This window comes from Nerophis lumbriciformis, linkage group LG30, assembly GCF_033978685.3.
Source record: "Nerophis lumbriciformis linkage group LG30, RoL_Nlum_v2.1, whole genome shotgun sequence".
In the NCBI taxonomy this organism is placed as follows: Eukaryota; Metazoa; Chordata; class Actinopteri; order Syngnathiformes; family Syngnathidae; genus Nerophis; species Nerophis lumbriciformis.
In genome coordinates this window covers 16394905-16411781 of record NC_084577.2, presented here as the reverse complement: position 1 = coordinate 16411781, position 16877 = coordinate 16394905, and the positions used below count along the sequence as shown (strand labels likewise).

General features: G+C 40.0%; 1 protein-coding gene across 5 annotated transcripts in view; it reads right to left on the bottom strand.

Moving 5' to 3' along the window:
• The window catches only part of mecom (MDS1 and EVI1 complex locus), a 514494-nt gene that overhangs the window by 113586 nt on the left and 384031 nt on the right, over positions 1–16877 (bottom strand). The window lies entirely within an intron of this gene.

The window sequence follows — 16877 nt, the reverse complement described above, 5'->3', positions numbered from 1 at the left end:
ATAGCCTAAACAGAAACCTTGACTATATATATATATATTAGGGATGTACGATAATGGCATTTTGCCAATATCCGATCTTCCGATATTGTCCAACTCTTTAATTACCGATACCGATATCAACCGATACCGATATCAACCGATACCAATATATACTGTCGTGGAATTAACACATTATTATGCCTAATTTGGACAACCAGGTATGGTGAAGATGAGGTACTTTAAAAAAAATTATAAAATAAAAAAAGATAAATAACTTAAAAACATTTTCTTGAATAAAAAAGAAAGTAAAACAATATAAAAACAGTTACATTGAAACTAGTAATTAATGAAAATTTGTAAAATTAACTGCTAAAGATTAGTACTATTAGTGGACCAGCAGCACGCACAATCATGTGTGCTTACGGAATGCATCCCTTGCAGACTGTATTGATATATATTGATATATAATGTAGGAACCAGAATATTAATAACAGAAAGAAACAACCCTTTTGTGTGAATGAGTGTGAATGACTGTACATGGGGGAGGAAGATTTTTTGGGTTGGTGCACTAATTGTAAGTGTATCTTGTGTTTTTTATTTTGATTTAATAAAAAAAACAAAAAAAACAAAAACAAAAACAAAAAAAAACGATACCGATAATTTCCGATATTACATTTTAACGCATTTATCGTCCTATAATATCGGCAGACCGATATTATCGGACATTTCTAATATATGTATATATTTATATACACACACGTGCACATATATACAGTATATATGTATATAAAACGACTGGTGTATGTTATGTTTTTTCTTTTTTTCTTTTTGTATGTAAAGTTGTGTTTGCCTACAGAAACAATAGCCTGCTGCAGCTCATGGGTAGCTTGCACAACTAAACTAAACTAAACTGAACTAAATGTAACTAAATAAACTAAACTAAAATAAACTAGACTGCGTCATGAGCCTAATTCGATGAATGATATAGGGCACTAGGTATCACCAAAAAACAATTCCCACTCCACTTCAACTTAAAGACAGCATAGGTCGATTCCAGATGGTGATACATCTGTTTGTGCTTTTCATTGTTACCATCGTTCTCTTAGTCATTGCACCTGATCAAACCTTTCATAACATTCTGCACTACAAAATGACTATTATGATTCGCGCTCATATCGAATCAATATCGGTATCAGCCGATACTAAAGGCCTTCAAAATGGATATCATGTCCAAAGTTAAAAGATGGTAATTGAAAGTTTATGATACGGTACTTTGAAGTTGTTTCACTGACATGGTGGAATCTCACATGGCACGTTTTTTTACACGATCCTTCCCGAAATGTGCGTCGATTCAGTTCCAGAGCGATCATTCCGGTTGTCGTACACTTTTGGGTTAATATTCTAACCGTGTGGCTGAAGGTTTGCTGGGGGGATAAATCAACTTTTATGATGGGTTGTTATGGTTTTTACGGCACTGGTGTTGTGTGGAACTGATTTGGGGATCAATCACTTGCAGGTGTCTGGTGGGGGACTGCGAGCGGAGAGGATCGATGGAAGATCTGGAATGGAGGTGTGTGTGTGTGTGTACAGTATGATGAGTGGGGGCAATTGTACATGTGTGTGTGTGTGTGTGTGTGTGAGGACGCAAAGGTGATGAAGGAGTGTGTGTGAGCAGATATATCCAAGGGCTGAGCCACGGATGAAGGGCTGCTGGACTATGACCAGACCATCTTATCCGAGACCCCCCCCCCCCCCCCCCCCTCTCTCCCTCTCATTCCCACAATGCACTTCTTTGGAAAATCTCATTGTCACACAACATTTAACAAAGACAACGTGTAGCTAGAGATGACTGACCAGTATCCCCGACACCAGTGTTTTTCAACCTTTTTTTGAGCCAAGGCAGAAATCATTAAAAAACAAAACTCAGTTGACAGTAAAAAGTCGTTGTCGCAATTGTTGGGTATGACTTTAAACCATAACCAACCATGCATAACTATAGCTCTTGTCTCAAAGTAGGTGTACTGTCACCACCTGTCACATCACGCCGTGACTTCTTTTGGAGTTTTTTTGCTGTTTTCCTGTGTGTAGTGTTTTAGTTCTTGTCTTGTGCTCCTATTTAGGTGGCTTTTTCTCTTTTTTCTGTATTTTCCTGTAGCAGTTTTATGTCTTCCTTTGAGCGATATTTCCCACATCTACTTTGTTTTAGCAATCAAGAATATTTGAGTTGTTTTTAATCCTTCTTTGTGTGGACATTGTTGATTGTCATGTCATGTCCGGATGTACATTGTGGACGCCGTCTTTGCTCCACAGTAAGTCTTTGCTGTCGTCCAGCATTCCGTTTTTGTTTACTTTGTAGCCAGTTCAGTTTTAGTTTCGCTCTGCATAGCCTTCCCTAAGCTACAATGCCTTTTCTTAGGGGCACTCAGCTTTTGTTTATTTTTGGTTTAAGCATCAGACACCTTTTTACCTGCACGCTGCCTCCCGCTGTTTCCGACATCTACAAAGCAATTAGCTACCGGCTGCCACCTACTGATATGGAAGAGTATTACACGGTCACTCTGCCGAGCTCTAGACAGCACCGACACTCAACAACAACACATCATTTGCAGACTATAATTACTGTTTTGCAAAAAATATTTTTAATCCATCCATCCATTTTCTACCGCTTATTCCCTTCGGGGTCCCGGGGGGCGCTGGAGCCTATCTCAGCTACAATCGGGCGGAAGGCGGGGTACACCCTGGACAAGTCGCCACCTCATTATAGGGCCAACATAGATAGACAGACAACATTCACACTCACATTCTCACACTTGGGCCAATTTAGTGTTGCCAATCAACCGTGCATGTCTTTTTAATCCAAATAGGTGAAATTAGATAATCTCCCACGGCACACCAGACTGCATCTCACGACATTAGTGTGTGCCACGGCCCAGTGGTTGAAAAACACTGCCCCACATGACCCCTCGCTCAGGGATGGCTGGACGGCGCGAGCGCACGTCAACACGCGGACACATTAGTCACATCCAACTTTGTCAAGCATCTCTCTCTTTCTCCACGTCTGGACTCGGTTTATCCTCCTTCAACATCTTTGACCGTCAGACGGCCGCTTCCGCCGTGCTGTCAGCGCAGTTTCTGCCCCGAAACAAAAGAGGTGGAGAGCGAGGCTCGCGGTTTCTGAATCGGAGGAAGTTGGTTGCTGATTACGCTGCCCCTGAAGAAGCATTCCGATCCTGTTAACTCGCTCTCAGGCGGCCAATTCCAAACCAGGCAACAAAACACTGTTAAGTTAAAAAAGTTACAGTTAAAGTCCCAACGATTGTCACACACACACTGGGTGTGGTGAAATTTGTCCTCTGCATTTGACCCGTCACCATGTTCACCCCCTGGGAGGCGAGGGGAGCAGTGAGCAGCAGCGGTGGCCACGCTCAGGAATCATTTGGTGTTTTAACCCCCAATTCCAACCCTTGATGCTGAGTGCCAAGCAGGTCTTGCCAAAAAAAAAACTGTCAGGTAGCTACAGCTTGTTCAGAACGCTGCTGCTAGAGTTCTAACAAAGACCAAAAAATGTGAGCACATTACACCAATTCTTAAATCCTTACATTGGCTCCCTGTACATCAGAGAATTGATTTCAAAATCCTCCTGCTCACATATAAATCACTACATGGTCTAGGGCCGAAGTATATCACTGATATGCTCCCATTATATAAGCCCTCTAGATCACTAAGATCTTCTGAGACCAATCTGTTAGCGGTTCCCAGGAGAGCATCATTCAGTCACTATGCAACAAATAGCTGGAATAAACTTCCTGAAGATGTCAGGCTTTCCCCAACTCGGACTACTTTTAAAACTAGACTGAAAACTCTTATGTTCACCTTAGCTTTCAGCTAAATCTTTTAATCTTTTAACTTTTAACGTCCGCACTGTTTTTATTTGTATTGTCTGCATTTTAACTTTGCTTTTATTTTCTTTCATTTCACTTTGTTGTCTCTGAAGCACTTTGAGTCTGCCTTGTGTATGAAAAGTGCGATACAAATAAAGTTGCCTTGCCTTGCCTTGCCTAATGGGTCCCATTTTTTAATAGTCTTTGGTATGACTCGGCCGGGGTTTGAACTCACAACCTACCGAGGAGTTGTGAATTAGGTACACCTGCAGTCTGCAGGTGTACCTAATGTTGTGGCCCTGCAGTCATTCACAACTCCTCCAACATGAACATTATTGTTTTTGCACTTTTTGGCTTCTTATGAAATAACTTTTTTAAATAGATTCAATCTTGCACGTGGAAAGTTTAAGTGTGGGCTTCAGTTGATATAACACTCCCGTCAGGGGTTGCATTCTACGGCGGGGAGGCAGGAGGCGGGATTACTGCGAGCCTCAGCCAGTGCGCCTTTTGCAGCCGTTTTATGATTGCTCAGCACAAGAAATACGTTACACACATACAGTTGTTGACAAAATACACTGTACATTATATATCTCAGCTAACTAAACTATGGAAATGTATAATATAGTTCATATAGCAATTCGGTCTCACTGCACAGCAGGCCAGCAGTTAGCCGAGTCATTGCGCAATCCATGTTGAGGCACTGAGTGACGTGCCTCAACTGGCTGCTGATCACCGCACCGTCTCTTCTCAGTATTTGAACGGCAAATGTGAAAATTCAGCGATTTTAAATAAAAATAATCTAAAACTGGTGAAGTTAAATGGAAAATAACTTTATAGTATAATCACTGGATACATTTAACAATTTAATAAATTTTTTTTTTTTTTACATTTTGTTTCTTTCCATGATGGCAGGTGAGGCCCCGCCTCACCTACCTCTAGTGACTGCATGTCACTGCAGTACACCTACTTTGAGACAAGAGCTATAGTGATGCATGCTTGGTTATGGTTCAAAGTCATATCCAACAATTGCGACAACGACTTTTTACTGTCAACTGAGTTTCGTTTTTTTTATGATTTCTGCTGGTGGTGTGCCTCCGCATTATTTCAACGCAAAAAATGTGTCTTGGCTCAAAAAAGGTCGAAAAACACTGTTCTAGACAAAGACCCAGCAGGGACTACTTGGAGGAGAGAACATTCCACCTTCTTCACACCCTTACCTCTCCCAACCCAGACCGATGCCTTTGTTTACAAGACGGACGGCTCGTCCATAACCCAGCTGAAGAGAGCGTGTACACAAAGCGGACATCCCGATAGAAGGAAGCGTCCTAAATTTCTGTTTGTTTGACAGAAGCCCTGTCTCTCTCCTCCTCCTCCACGGGAAGACCCCCCCCATCCGTCCAAGCGGGGTCGCGACCCCTGGCAGCAGCACCCCCCCCATCTCTCAGTTCTCGCTCTGGTGTGCGAGTACATGAGAAGTAAACCAGGAGTCTCCTCGGGCAGGCCGGAGACAAACGAGCGCCTTAAACCTGGGAGGCAGTGACAGTCTGCTGGGTTTATTGCATAATTGCAGCCGAGTCGTGATCGTGGCCTGACTTGTGGAAGTGTGTTTATAAAATATCGGGGATGGTCTCCGTCACTTTGCCGCGCGCTAAAAATGTTTCATCTTCAGTTTGAGAGGAATGATCTATTTCGAGGGTGTGAGTGTTGATTCTTCAAGGGGGTCCTCACTAGAGATGGGATTTATGGCTCTTGAGGAGCCCTTCCTTTCAAAGAGCCATTCAAAAGACTGACACTTTATTATAGATTTTTTTTTATTTTAGTTTTTTTGTATTAAGGAAACAATCACTGGGAGCATTTATAAGATGTGATGTGGATCAGAATACCATACTTGCCAACCCTCCCGGATTTTCCGGGAGACTCCCGAAATTCAGCGCCTCTTCCGAAAACCTCCCGGGACAAATTTTCTCCCGAAATTCAGGCGGAGCTGGAAGCCACGCCCCCTCCAGCTCCATGCGGACCTGAGTGACGTCAGGTGCGCAACACCACGTAAATCGTTGGCCAACCAAAAAGTAACCCCAGTACGCTATAGCCAACATTCACCAGGAGATGGCAAAAGACAAACATAGATCACTCTATTACATTATTCCCCTTTTAGAAATGTATAGAAGTTACTCAAAATAAATAAACAACCCAACCAAAAAATGCAGCAGCTCAATTAAAAAACTGTACTTAAGCCACATTCTTTTTTTTTTTTTTTAGTACTAAACTCTTAGCCCTCATTTGTAAAAAAATAACATGCTTATTATACAAATAGTATTTGTACACCTTTAACAGAGATTTTTATACTGTCTTCAGAGATTCAGTTTTTTTGGTGGTACTCGAAACCTTTCTGGGTACCTGCGAAAGGGTGTTCAGCATGGTTAGAAAAATAGTGACAGAGAATAAAACAAGGATGGACAATTCAACCCTTAACTCAACAATGAGTAGATGAGTTATGTGTATGTATATGTGTAAATAAATGAACACTGAAATTCAAGTATTTATTTTATTTAAAAAAAAAAATATATATATATATATAATAAAATAAATATATATATAGCTAGAATTCACTGAAAGTCAAGTATTTCTTATATATATATATATATATATATATATATATATATATATATATATATATATATATATATGAAATACTTGACTTGGTGAATTCTAGCTATAAATATACTCCTCCCCTCTTAGCCCCGCCCCCAACCACGCCCCCCTAAAATAGGCCTAACAACGCCAATGTCTCTTGGACTTCTCAAACATGGGCTACACATCTATTTTTAATAATATCAGGACCTTAATGAAACAACAAAATGGTATTAAAGGGTAAACGCTTATAGTCTCTTTCAGTGGGAGCAGTGATGTTGATCACCTTTTTTTGCCAATGCACCGAAGTCTAGTATCAATTTTGTTGTGGCAATTTTCAAAACAGATATTTCCCTAATGTTGTCCTAATATTCGGTGGGCGGGATTACAAAGACCAACGGGCCGTAGTTTGCCCATCCCTGTCCTATACCTTTCTCACCTAGTTGGCAAGCACTTTCGCATATGCATTAAAATCAGCTCGCAACTGCGAACCGGTTCTCATCGATCCCTCAAAAAAGCCATTCAAAAGACTTGATTTGTCTACAATTTAGTGTTGTCCCGATACCAATATTTTAGTACCGGTACCAAAATTATTTTGATACTTTTTGGTACTTTTCAATATTTTTCTAAATAAAGGTTGACCACAAAAAATTGCATTATTGACTTTATTTTAACAAAAAATCTTACAGTACATTAAACATATGTTTCTTATTGCAAGTTTGTCCTTAAATAAAATAGTGAACATACAAGACAACTTGTCTTTTAGTAGTAAGTAAGCAAACAAAGGTTCCTAATTTAGTCTGCTGACATATGCAGTAACATATTGTGTCATTTATCATTCTATTATTTTGTCAACATTATTAAGGACAAGTGGTAGAAAATTCATTATTAATCTACTTGTTCAATTACTGTTAATATCTTCTTACTTTCTCTTTTAACATGTTCTATCTACACTTCTGTTAAAATGTAATAATCCTTTATTCTTCCGTTGTTTGATACTTTACATTAATTTTGGATGATACCACACATTTAGATATCAATCCGATACCAAGTCGTTACAGGATCATACATTGGCCATATTCAAAGTCCTCATGTGTCCAGGGACATATTTCCTGAGTTTATAGATATAATATAATTTTTTTTTTAAACGAAAGAAGATGTGATGCCAAAAAATATCGACATAATCATAGTAGTATCGACTAGATACACTCGGTACTTTTCAGAGGTGCTATAGTACCGAATGTGATTAATTAGTATCGCGGTACTACACTAATACCGGTATACCGTACAACCCTACTACAATTATTAGTAATGGGTAACAATGAGTGTATGGCACATTCACTAGCTGCACTGACACTGCACTGGTACCGTTTTGGTGGTGGCTGATGCGATAACAGCCAAGTTGAAGTACCTAATGTGGGTGTGGGTAAGTTATTGCCTCATCCCTCACTTGAAGCGGGAGTGAAAAATGCGAAGAGGAATGCACTACCCACCTGATAAGTCCGAAAGAGAATGATTATCTACAGATGTTAACTTTGCGGTTGTATGAACACACTACAGCTAGTCCTGGATAGTCCCACTCCTTAATGCGTCAGTGACGTGCAGGATTCTCACAGGAATGAGGAAAAAATACAAGCTTACCTACTGTAAGTAAGGCATAATGCGTCACTAAAGTCTTGTTTGAAGCAAGTTTGGCAAAATACTTTTATAAATATCACCGCTATGATTTGAGTTTACATTTTTGGGATCTGAAATACACAAAAACTGGTAGCAACAGGTAAGAAAAGTTGGTTACTTTTAAAACCTGAACTTTTGGTGGAAAAGGGCTTAATTTGGCTCTGTTGATAGTAGGGTTGTACGGTATACAGGTATTAGTATAGTACCGCGATACTAACGATTCATATTCGGTACTATACCGCCTCTAAAAAGTACCGGTCCCCCACCCGTCGTCACGCTTTAAGACACTGGTTAGCCCGCAGTCAGCAGGTGTTGTAACTCCTTCTAAATCATTAATCCTTGTCATCACGGAGACAAGTCAAGTACATTTATTTCACGAATCATCCCTATAGGACGAGTGATAGTTTTATATGCTTCACTACAAACCGGAGTCATGACGTTTGACGTGTTATATGAATCTAAATTTGACAAAGTCAGATAAAAATTACTCTATGACCATTCATCACCCATTAAGAGGACCAACATACCTTAGAACTCACTACACGGTGTGAATAAAGGGCATACTTAGTCAACAGCTATACATGTCACACTTAGGCTGGCCGTAAGAACAACACCAACACTGTCATAAACATGTGCCATATAGTGAAGCCACACTAAACAACAACGACAAACACATTTTGGGAGAATATTTTCACAGCAACACAACATAAACACTACAGAACAAATTCCCAGAATTCCCTGCAGCACCAACTCTTCCAGGACGCTACAATATAAACAAACGCCATTGGCGGATTTACACCTAATATCCACTGTGATGATACCAAGTACAAGAGCGTATCTAGTCGATCATCAATATTTTTTAGCATCACAAAATCTTCTTTCGTTTTTTATTTATTTATATTATGTTTATAAAGTCAGGAAATATGTCCCTGGACACATGAGGACTTTGAATATGACCGTTGTCTGATCCTGTAACAGCTTGATATCGGATTGATACCCAAATTTGTGGTATCGTCCAAAACTAATGTAATGTATCTAACAACTGAAGAATAAGTGATTATTACATTTTAACAGAAGTGTAGATAGAACATGTTAAAAGAGAAAGTAAGCAGATATTAACAGTAAATGAACAAGTAGATTAATAATCCATTTTCTACCACTTGTCCTTAATAATTTTAACACAATAATAGAATGATAAATGACACAATATGTTACTGCATATGTCAGCAGACTAATTAGGAGCATTTGTTTGTGTACTTACTACTATAAGACAAGTTGTTTAGTATGTTCACAATTTAATTTAAGGACAAACTTGCAATAAGAAACATATGTTTAATGTACCCTAAGATTTTTTGTTAAAATAAAGCCAATAATGACATTTTTTGTGGTCCCCCTTTATTTCGAAAAGTACCTGTGGAGGGAGATGTGGCCAGCGCGCCTGCAGGAGCAAAGGTCACCGCCTCTGTCTATGGTGCTGAGGACGAGCACCATCGGATGGGGGCGGGGCATGGGCTGACGGGAGACACAGCTGGCAGGTGATTAGATTTCACAGGTGGTACGTGTTAATCTAATCCAGTGGTTCTCAACCTTTTTTCGGTGATGTACCCCCTGTGAAATTTTTTTTAATTCAAGTACCCCCTAATCAGAGCAAAGCATTTTTGGTTGAAAAAAAGAGATTAAGAAAAAAATACAGCACTATGTCATCAGTTTCTGATTTATTAAATTGTATAGCAGTGCAAAATATTGCTCATTTGTAGTGGTCTTTCTTGTGTCACAAGGTGTAGGTGACAAACCCCAAGATGCAGAGACGGCAGGATTGGTGCAGGAAAACATGATTTAATTAAACACTATGGCAAAAAATCAAACAAAAGGGTAGCAACAAAAGGCGCGCACAAAGCGGAGAACAAACTTGGCTATGAACTAAAATAGCACAGAGGCTAACTGTGGACAAGAAACAAAAACACTTACTGTGACACGAAGGAACTAGGACATGAGCAGAGTGAAACAAAAGTAGACAGAGCTACAGCGACAGGTAGTAGTGACAACAAGTATTAGCGACAGTGACAATGACAATGACAATAATCCAGCACTGACTGGAGGGGAAGGCAGGTTTAAATAGCAGCTGGCTGATTGACACCAGGTGTGGCCAGGTGCCAATCAGCCACAGCTGAGGGGAAGCAGCACTCAGGGAGACAATCAGGAAATGAAGACGAAATAAAAGCGCTGACAGAAAACTAAGACAAACGCAGAGGAAAAACTAAAACACAGTCAAACTGTCAGGGACAAGCCTGACATCTTGAACTATTTGGAAAAAAAGATAGGTTTTTATTTATATTTATAAAGGATTTTTGAATTGTTGCTATTTTTAGAATATTTAAAAAAAATCTCACGTACCCTTTGGCATACCTTCAAGTACCCCCATGAGTACGCGTACTCCCATTTGAGAACCACTGACCGAATCATCTGTTGTCTTTAACAGTAAGCGGCCGGGAGCAGGATGGGAGAGAGGATACGGACGTGACTGAAAAGTCACGTTCTGTGGAAGAAAGACTTGGATAGAATCTATGTGCATTAAAAACTTTGTTCAACTTTGCACACCTGGCTCCTGTGAAGTGTCTGTCAGTGGGGCCGCGAGGAAGTGACTTCCACAGTACCGAAATACATTTTGGTACCAAAATATTGGTAAGGGGACATCACTAGTTGATAGTAAAGGTTGCCGAGGCCCACTGCCAAATACTGTGCGGGGAAGTGGACAGCAAGTGTGTCCACTTCCCAAACAAGAATGGGTTCAGGTTGAACTGTCCGCTTTCATTCCTCTCTTTGCACCGTTCTCTTTCTCATTATTGTCATGGTGGCTCTAGAAAAACACTGGTGTGTTGAAAAAAAAAAAAATGAAACTGAAGGGTGGAGGGGTGTTGTAAGGACCCAAGGCTAGGTACGGGACTTGGCGAGGGTGAGGTGTGCCCTGAGAGAGGGCCCTGGTGTAATCTCAGTGCTGAATAGACGGAGCTCTTAATAGAATCCCGTCGTCCGGCTGCCACTGAGAGAAACAAGAGCTGTAATGGATGGGTTCGGCTCTGGCTGCCCCCCCCCCCCCCTGCCCGTGACCTCTGCGTTGGTCAGAAGTAAGAGCTAAAGAAGCATTGTAGCCCCGGGCCTGATTGAATGGGGAGGGAGGGGAGGTGGCCGAGGGTTGGCGCTGGCAGTTTTGGGGTTGGGGTTGGGGGGGACGGGAGGCAGCCGCGCTGATAGACCAATTTCCCACTACTGCGTGCAGCCGGGGCTTGATTGATGAGGGCTGGTTCTGCTGAGAGGAGGCCCATCACATGCGATCACATAAATACTTATTCAGCTCGAATTGGGCCTGACAAGCCTTGCGACAGCTTTGTGCTGTCACAGATATCATTGCAAGGAAAACGCTCCATTAATCATGCGTAATTAACTTTTCCAAACTCGGGGTACCCCCCCTGGTACTTTGAATTAAAAAAAAAAGAAGAAAAAAGTGTCTTAGATTGGAGGAGGCATTATTAAAATGTAGCCCCCAGTTCCCCCTGAGCCACTCAGTTCGTACAGGAAACAGCTTCATTAGTATTGGTTTAGGGCTCTAATGGGCTTGATAGAACGCCTCCTCTCTCGCACCGAGCCTTGTTCAGTGGCCTTACAGTGCAATATCCTGCGAGCGTGCTCGGCCATAATGTTTCCCGTTTGAAGTCTCAGTACAACCCATCTAGTTAACGACATCGACCCTCCTATGAAGTCGTGTGGAGGAGTGATGCTGAGAGAGACCAACAATGTGGTTTCTCCTTCACCCCCCTCGGCCAAAGGTAGCCTCCGCCCATGGGAGTGAGGTCTTATTTTTTATTTATTTATTTTTTGTTCTTACGCAGCAGACCAAATGATGTGACCGCCATTAGGAATAAAACAAAACAAAACATATTCTCACGGAAATACAAGCACAAACGTACAAGCGTATCTCATCTTATCAGCATTCCTGCAGCAACTCTGTAATGCTGCCCACCTGCGTCGCTGCTGGCGGACACAATGCGAGCTGTCAGTGACGGAGTAAGCATTCAGAAAAAAACAATGGCAATGGAATTCCAATTTTCAGGGAGTGTGCAACAAATATCAAGTATGGAAAGACAGGTTTGAAATTAGGCGTGAGTCACATATTACTTTTAGAGAAAAAAAAACATACTACAAATTAGGGATGTCTGATGATATCGGACTGCCGATATTATCGGCCGATAAATGCTAAAATGTATGACTTTTTAAAACGCCGCTGTGTACACGGACGTAGGGAGAAGTACAGAGCGCCAATAAACCTTAAAAGCACTGCCTTTGCGTGCCGGTCTAATCACATAATATCTACGGCTTTTCACACACACAAGTGAATGCACGGCATAGTTGGTCAACAGCAATACAGGTCACACCAGGGGCGTCACTAGCTTTTAAGGACAGGGGGGGGCTTAGCCCCCAGGAGATGCACAGGATGCGAGCGAACGTTACGCACGAGCACAAAACTTCACAAACGGCTAACAAAGACTTAGAAATTATTCATTGTTATTATTATTATTTTAAAAAAATGCACGGGACTAAATGAAATGCTCCCCGGGACGATGGCTTTTAACCATTTTTTTTCTTTTTCTTTTTATGTATTTATTCATTTTACATTTTATATTAAATGTCTTGGTTTTTCCTCCCTCTGAAAATCCTATGAAATGTTTAACAAGCCATCTTTTAATAATACAACAGCTATTAATGTAACAATACAATAAGACAAATATATTTAATGATGTTTTTTTCATTATTTTAACAATAGGCTAATGTATATTACTTTATATAGATTCTACAAGAAACACAAAACTTAAAAACTGAATCATTTACAATTGCACACACAAGGTTTCGTGCAGCTTCACTCATTGTAAAAGAAGATAATGTGCTTCGTACACCTGCAGGACCGCAAGCAAGGTCGCAGAGAAAATGCGGACTGGAATTTGAGTGATGTGGGCATTTTCTATATGAACAAGTCAAATGGATTGGATACCGACGCACTAAAGGGGCTCTCTACCTTACGCTACGAAGTGAGGGGAAACTGAGTGAATAATAACAGGTTATATGATTATTTATTTAAACTCATATTCGGGCCACTTTATAATGAATATGTATTTGTAAAAAATAAATAAATAAAATAAATAACACCAAATTATTTAGGGGGGGCTTAAGAATATTTTAGGGGGGGCTTGAGCCCCCCTAAAATAGGCCTAACAACGCCAATGGGTCACACTGAGGGTGGCCGTATACACAACTTTAACACTGTTACAAATATGCGCCACACTGTGAACCCACACCAAACAAGAATGACAAACACATTTCGGGAGAAAATCCGCACCGTAACACGACATAAACACAACAGAACAAATACCCAGAACCCCTTGCAGCACTAACTCTTCCAGGACGCTACAATATACACCCCCCGCTACCCCCTACACCCGCCACCTCAACCCCGCCCACCTCAACCTCCTCATGCTCTCTCAGGGAGAGCATGTCCCAAATTCCAGGCTGCTGTTTTGAGGCATGTTAAAAAAAATAACGCACTTTGTGACTTCAATAATAAATATGGCAGTGCCATGTTGGCATTTTTTTTCCAGAACTTGAGTTGATTTATTGATTTATATATAGCCCACAAAAGACTGAAAATACCGAATTCTCCAGACTATAAGCCGCTACTTTTTCCTAAGCTTTGAAAAATGTTTTATGAGTTATCGTTGATGAAAAATTTACTTGGAAACAACATACTTAAATCCATTATTTTGAGTAAAGTTTGTGGTTTTATTGATTGTTCTTGTATGTTGACATTATACTATGGTTTAATACATCCACATACAGTACAGGCCAAAAGTTTGGACACACCTTCTCATTTCAATGGGTTTTCTTTATTTTCATGACTATTTACATTGTAGATTGTCATGAAGGCATCACAACTATGAATGAACACATGTGGAGTTATGTACTTAACAAAAAAAAAGGTGAAATAACTGAAAACATGTTTTATATTCTAGTCTCTTCAAAATAGCCACCTTTTGCTCTGATTACTGCTTTGCACACTCTTGGCATTCTCTCGATGAGCTTCAAGAGGTAGTCACCTGAAAGGGTTTTCACTTCACAGATGTCATAGTTTTTAAGCCTTCGGTGACAATCTACAATGTAAAATAGTCATGAAAATAAAGAAAATGCATTGAAATGAGAAGGTGAAGTGAATTATATTTATATAGCGCTTTTTCTCTAATGACTCAAAGCGCATTACATAGTGAAACCCAATATCTAAGTTACATTTAAACCAGTGCGGGTGGCAATGGGAGCTGGTGGGTAAAGTGTCTTGCCCAAGGACACAACGGCAGTGACTAGGATGGCGGAAGTGGGGATCGAACCTGGAACCCTCAAGTTGCTGGCACGGCCACTCTACCAACCGAGCTATACCCCCAAGGTGTGTCCAAACTTTTGACCTGTACTGTATGTGGATATACTAAACCAGGGGTGCTCACACTTTTTCTGCAGGCGAGCTACTTTTCAATTGATCAAGTCGTGGGGATCTACCTCATTCATATATATAATTTATATTTACTTATTTATGAAATATATGTTTTTGTTAACAAGTTAAAGGTGTTTAATGATAATGCAAGCATGTTTAACACATATAGTTAATATTGTTAATACATTAAAGGTGTTTAATGATAATACAAGTATGTTTAATACATATAGTTAATATTGTTAACAAGTTAAAGGTGTTTAAAGATAATGCAAGCATGTTTAACACATATAGTTAATATTGTTAACAAGTTAAAGGTGGTTAAAAATAATACAAGCATGTTTAACACATATAGTTAATATTGTTAACAACTTAAAGGTGGTTAAAGATAAAACAAGCATGTTTAACACATACAGTTAATATTGTTAACAACTTAAAGGTGGTTAAAGATAATACAAGCATGTTTAACACATATAGTTAATATTGTTAACAACTTAAAGGTGGTTAAAGATAATACAAGCATGTTTAACACATATAGATTCCTTTCTTTCATGAAGACAAGAATATAAGTTGGTGTATTACCTGATTCTGATGACTTGCATTGATTAGAATCAGACAGTGGTGATGATAACGTCCGCATTTTCGAATGGAGGAGAAAAAAAGTCCTCCTTTCTGTCCAATACCACATGAAAGTGGTTGGTTTTTGGTATCTTATTTGTCCAGCTTCCGTACTCCTTTGTATACACTTTACAAGAAATACATTGTCGGCAAACTCCGTAGCTTGCTAGCTTGTGCACGCCAGCTTTCTGAGACTCTTATTTTGGTAGCGCAGGCAGGATGAAGCAGAGCTTTTATTGTGCAACTGTGCAGTCGGTCTTTGGAGTTTTGACGACAGGTACGGCGCCAGAGTCTGTTGAAATAAAGTGTTTCTCGCCTTCCAGTCGGTAATTTTAATGAGCTGGCAGCAGCCAGCGTCATCTCAGAAGACCCTCGGGTGCCGTGAATGTCAATCAAGTGACGAAAGTGACATCATAGTGAAGATTTATGATCGCTCATTTTTAAGACTATTTTTTTAATGCCTGGCTGGTGATCGACTGACACACCCTCCGAGATCGACCGGTAGATCGCGATCGACGTAATGAGCACCCCTGTACTAAACCATATTATAATGTCAACATACAAAAAAGATCAATAAAACAACACACTTTACTCAAAATACCCATGGATTTCAGCATCTTGCTACAGACAAGTTCAGTATGTTGTTTCCGAGTTAATGTTTTTTTGATTGATTGAATTATTTATTTCAAACCTGCACAGTACAACACACACTTTTTTTTTTTTAAACATTTTGGCAGGGACATTTATGCAAGGCTTGAAAAGGGGTTGGATGAAGCAAATGCTTATAATATCCCAACCCCTCTCACTCATTCCACATTTAACATAAACAATATAATACAAGAACAATACTATACAAACAAAAACAAGAAAAGCTCCTGTACACTAACAATACAATAGTACCACTGTTACTATAAAACAAGACAAGACGAGACAAAACACACACACACACACACACATACACACACACACAGGCCCAAACACTCTCTGACCATACACCTCTCTCCCATCGCTCTGTGCTTAGGGCATCACTCTCTTTCCTCCTCGTACTTCTTCAGTACTTCTTTTTTAAACAGTCTTTTAAATGTAATCATGTTAGAACAGGTTTTTAACTCGTCCCCTAAGTTGTTCCACAGACTGACTCCACGCACTGAAATGCACATTGATTTTAAAGTTGTTCTAAATTTAGGCAAATATAATTTGTTGTTTCCTCTTAGACTGTAACTATGATGAGCATCTCTATCCTGGAATAGGTTTTGTATATTGGATGGTAGAGAGTTTTGGGATGCCCTAAACATAATTTGAGCAGTTTTAAAATTGATCACATCGTGCAGTTTAAGTTGCTTTAACTCCATGAATTAATGTTGTTCAAAGCTTAGGAAAAACTCCGGAGAATTCGGTATTTTCAGTCTTTCGTGGGCTACAGAATGAAACGGCCCCCGGGCCTTGAGTTTGGTACCTGTGCTTTACCACACAACCAGCTAGGGACATATCTATAATAACCAATCCTGGTGTGACATAAAATACCAATCAGAGAGCTCCGTGTCTCCAGTCACGGCATCGCACAT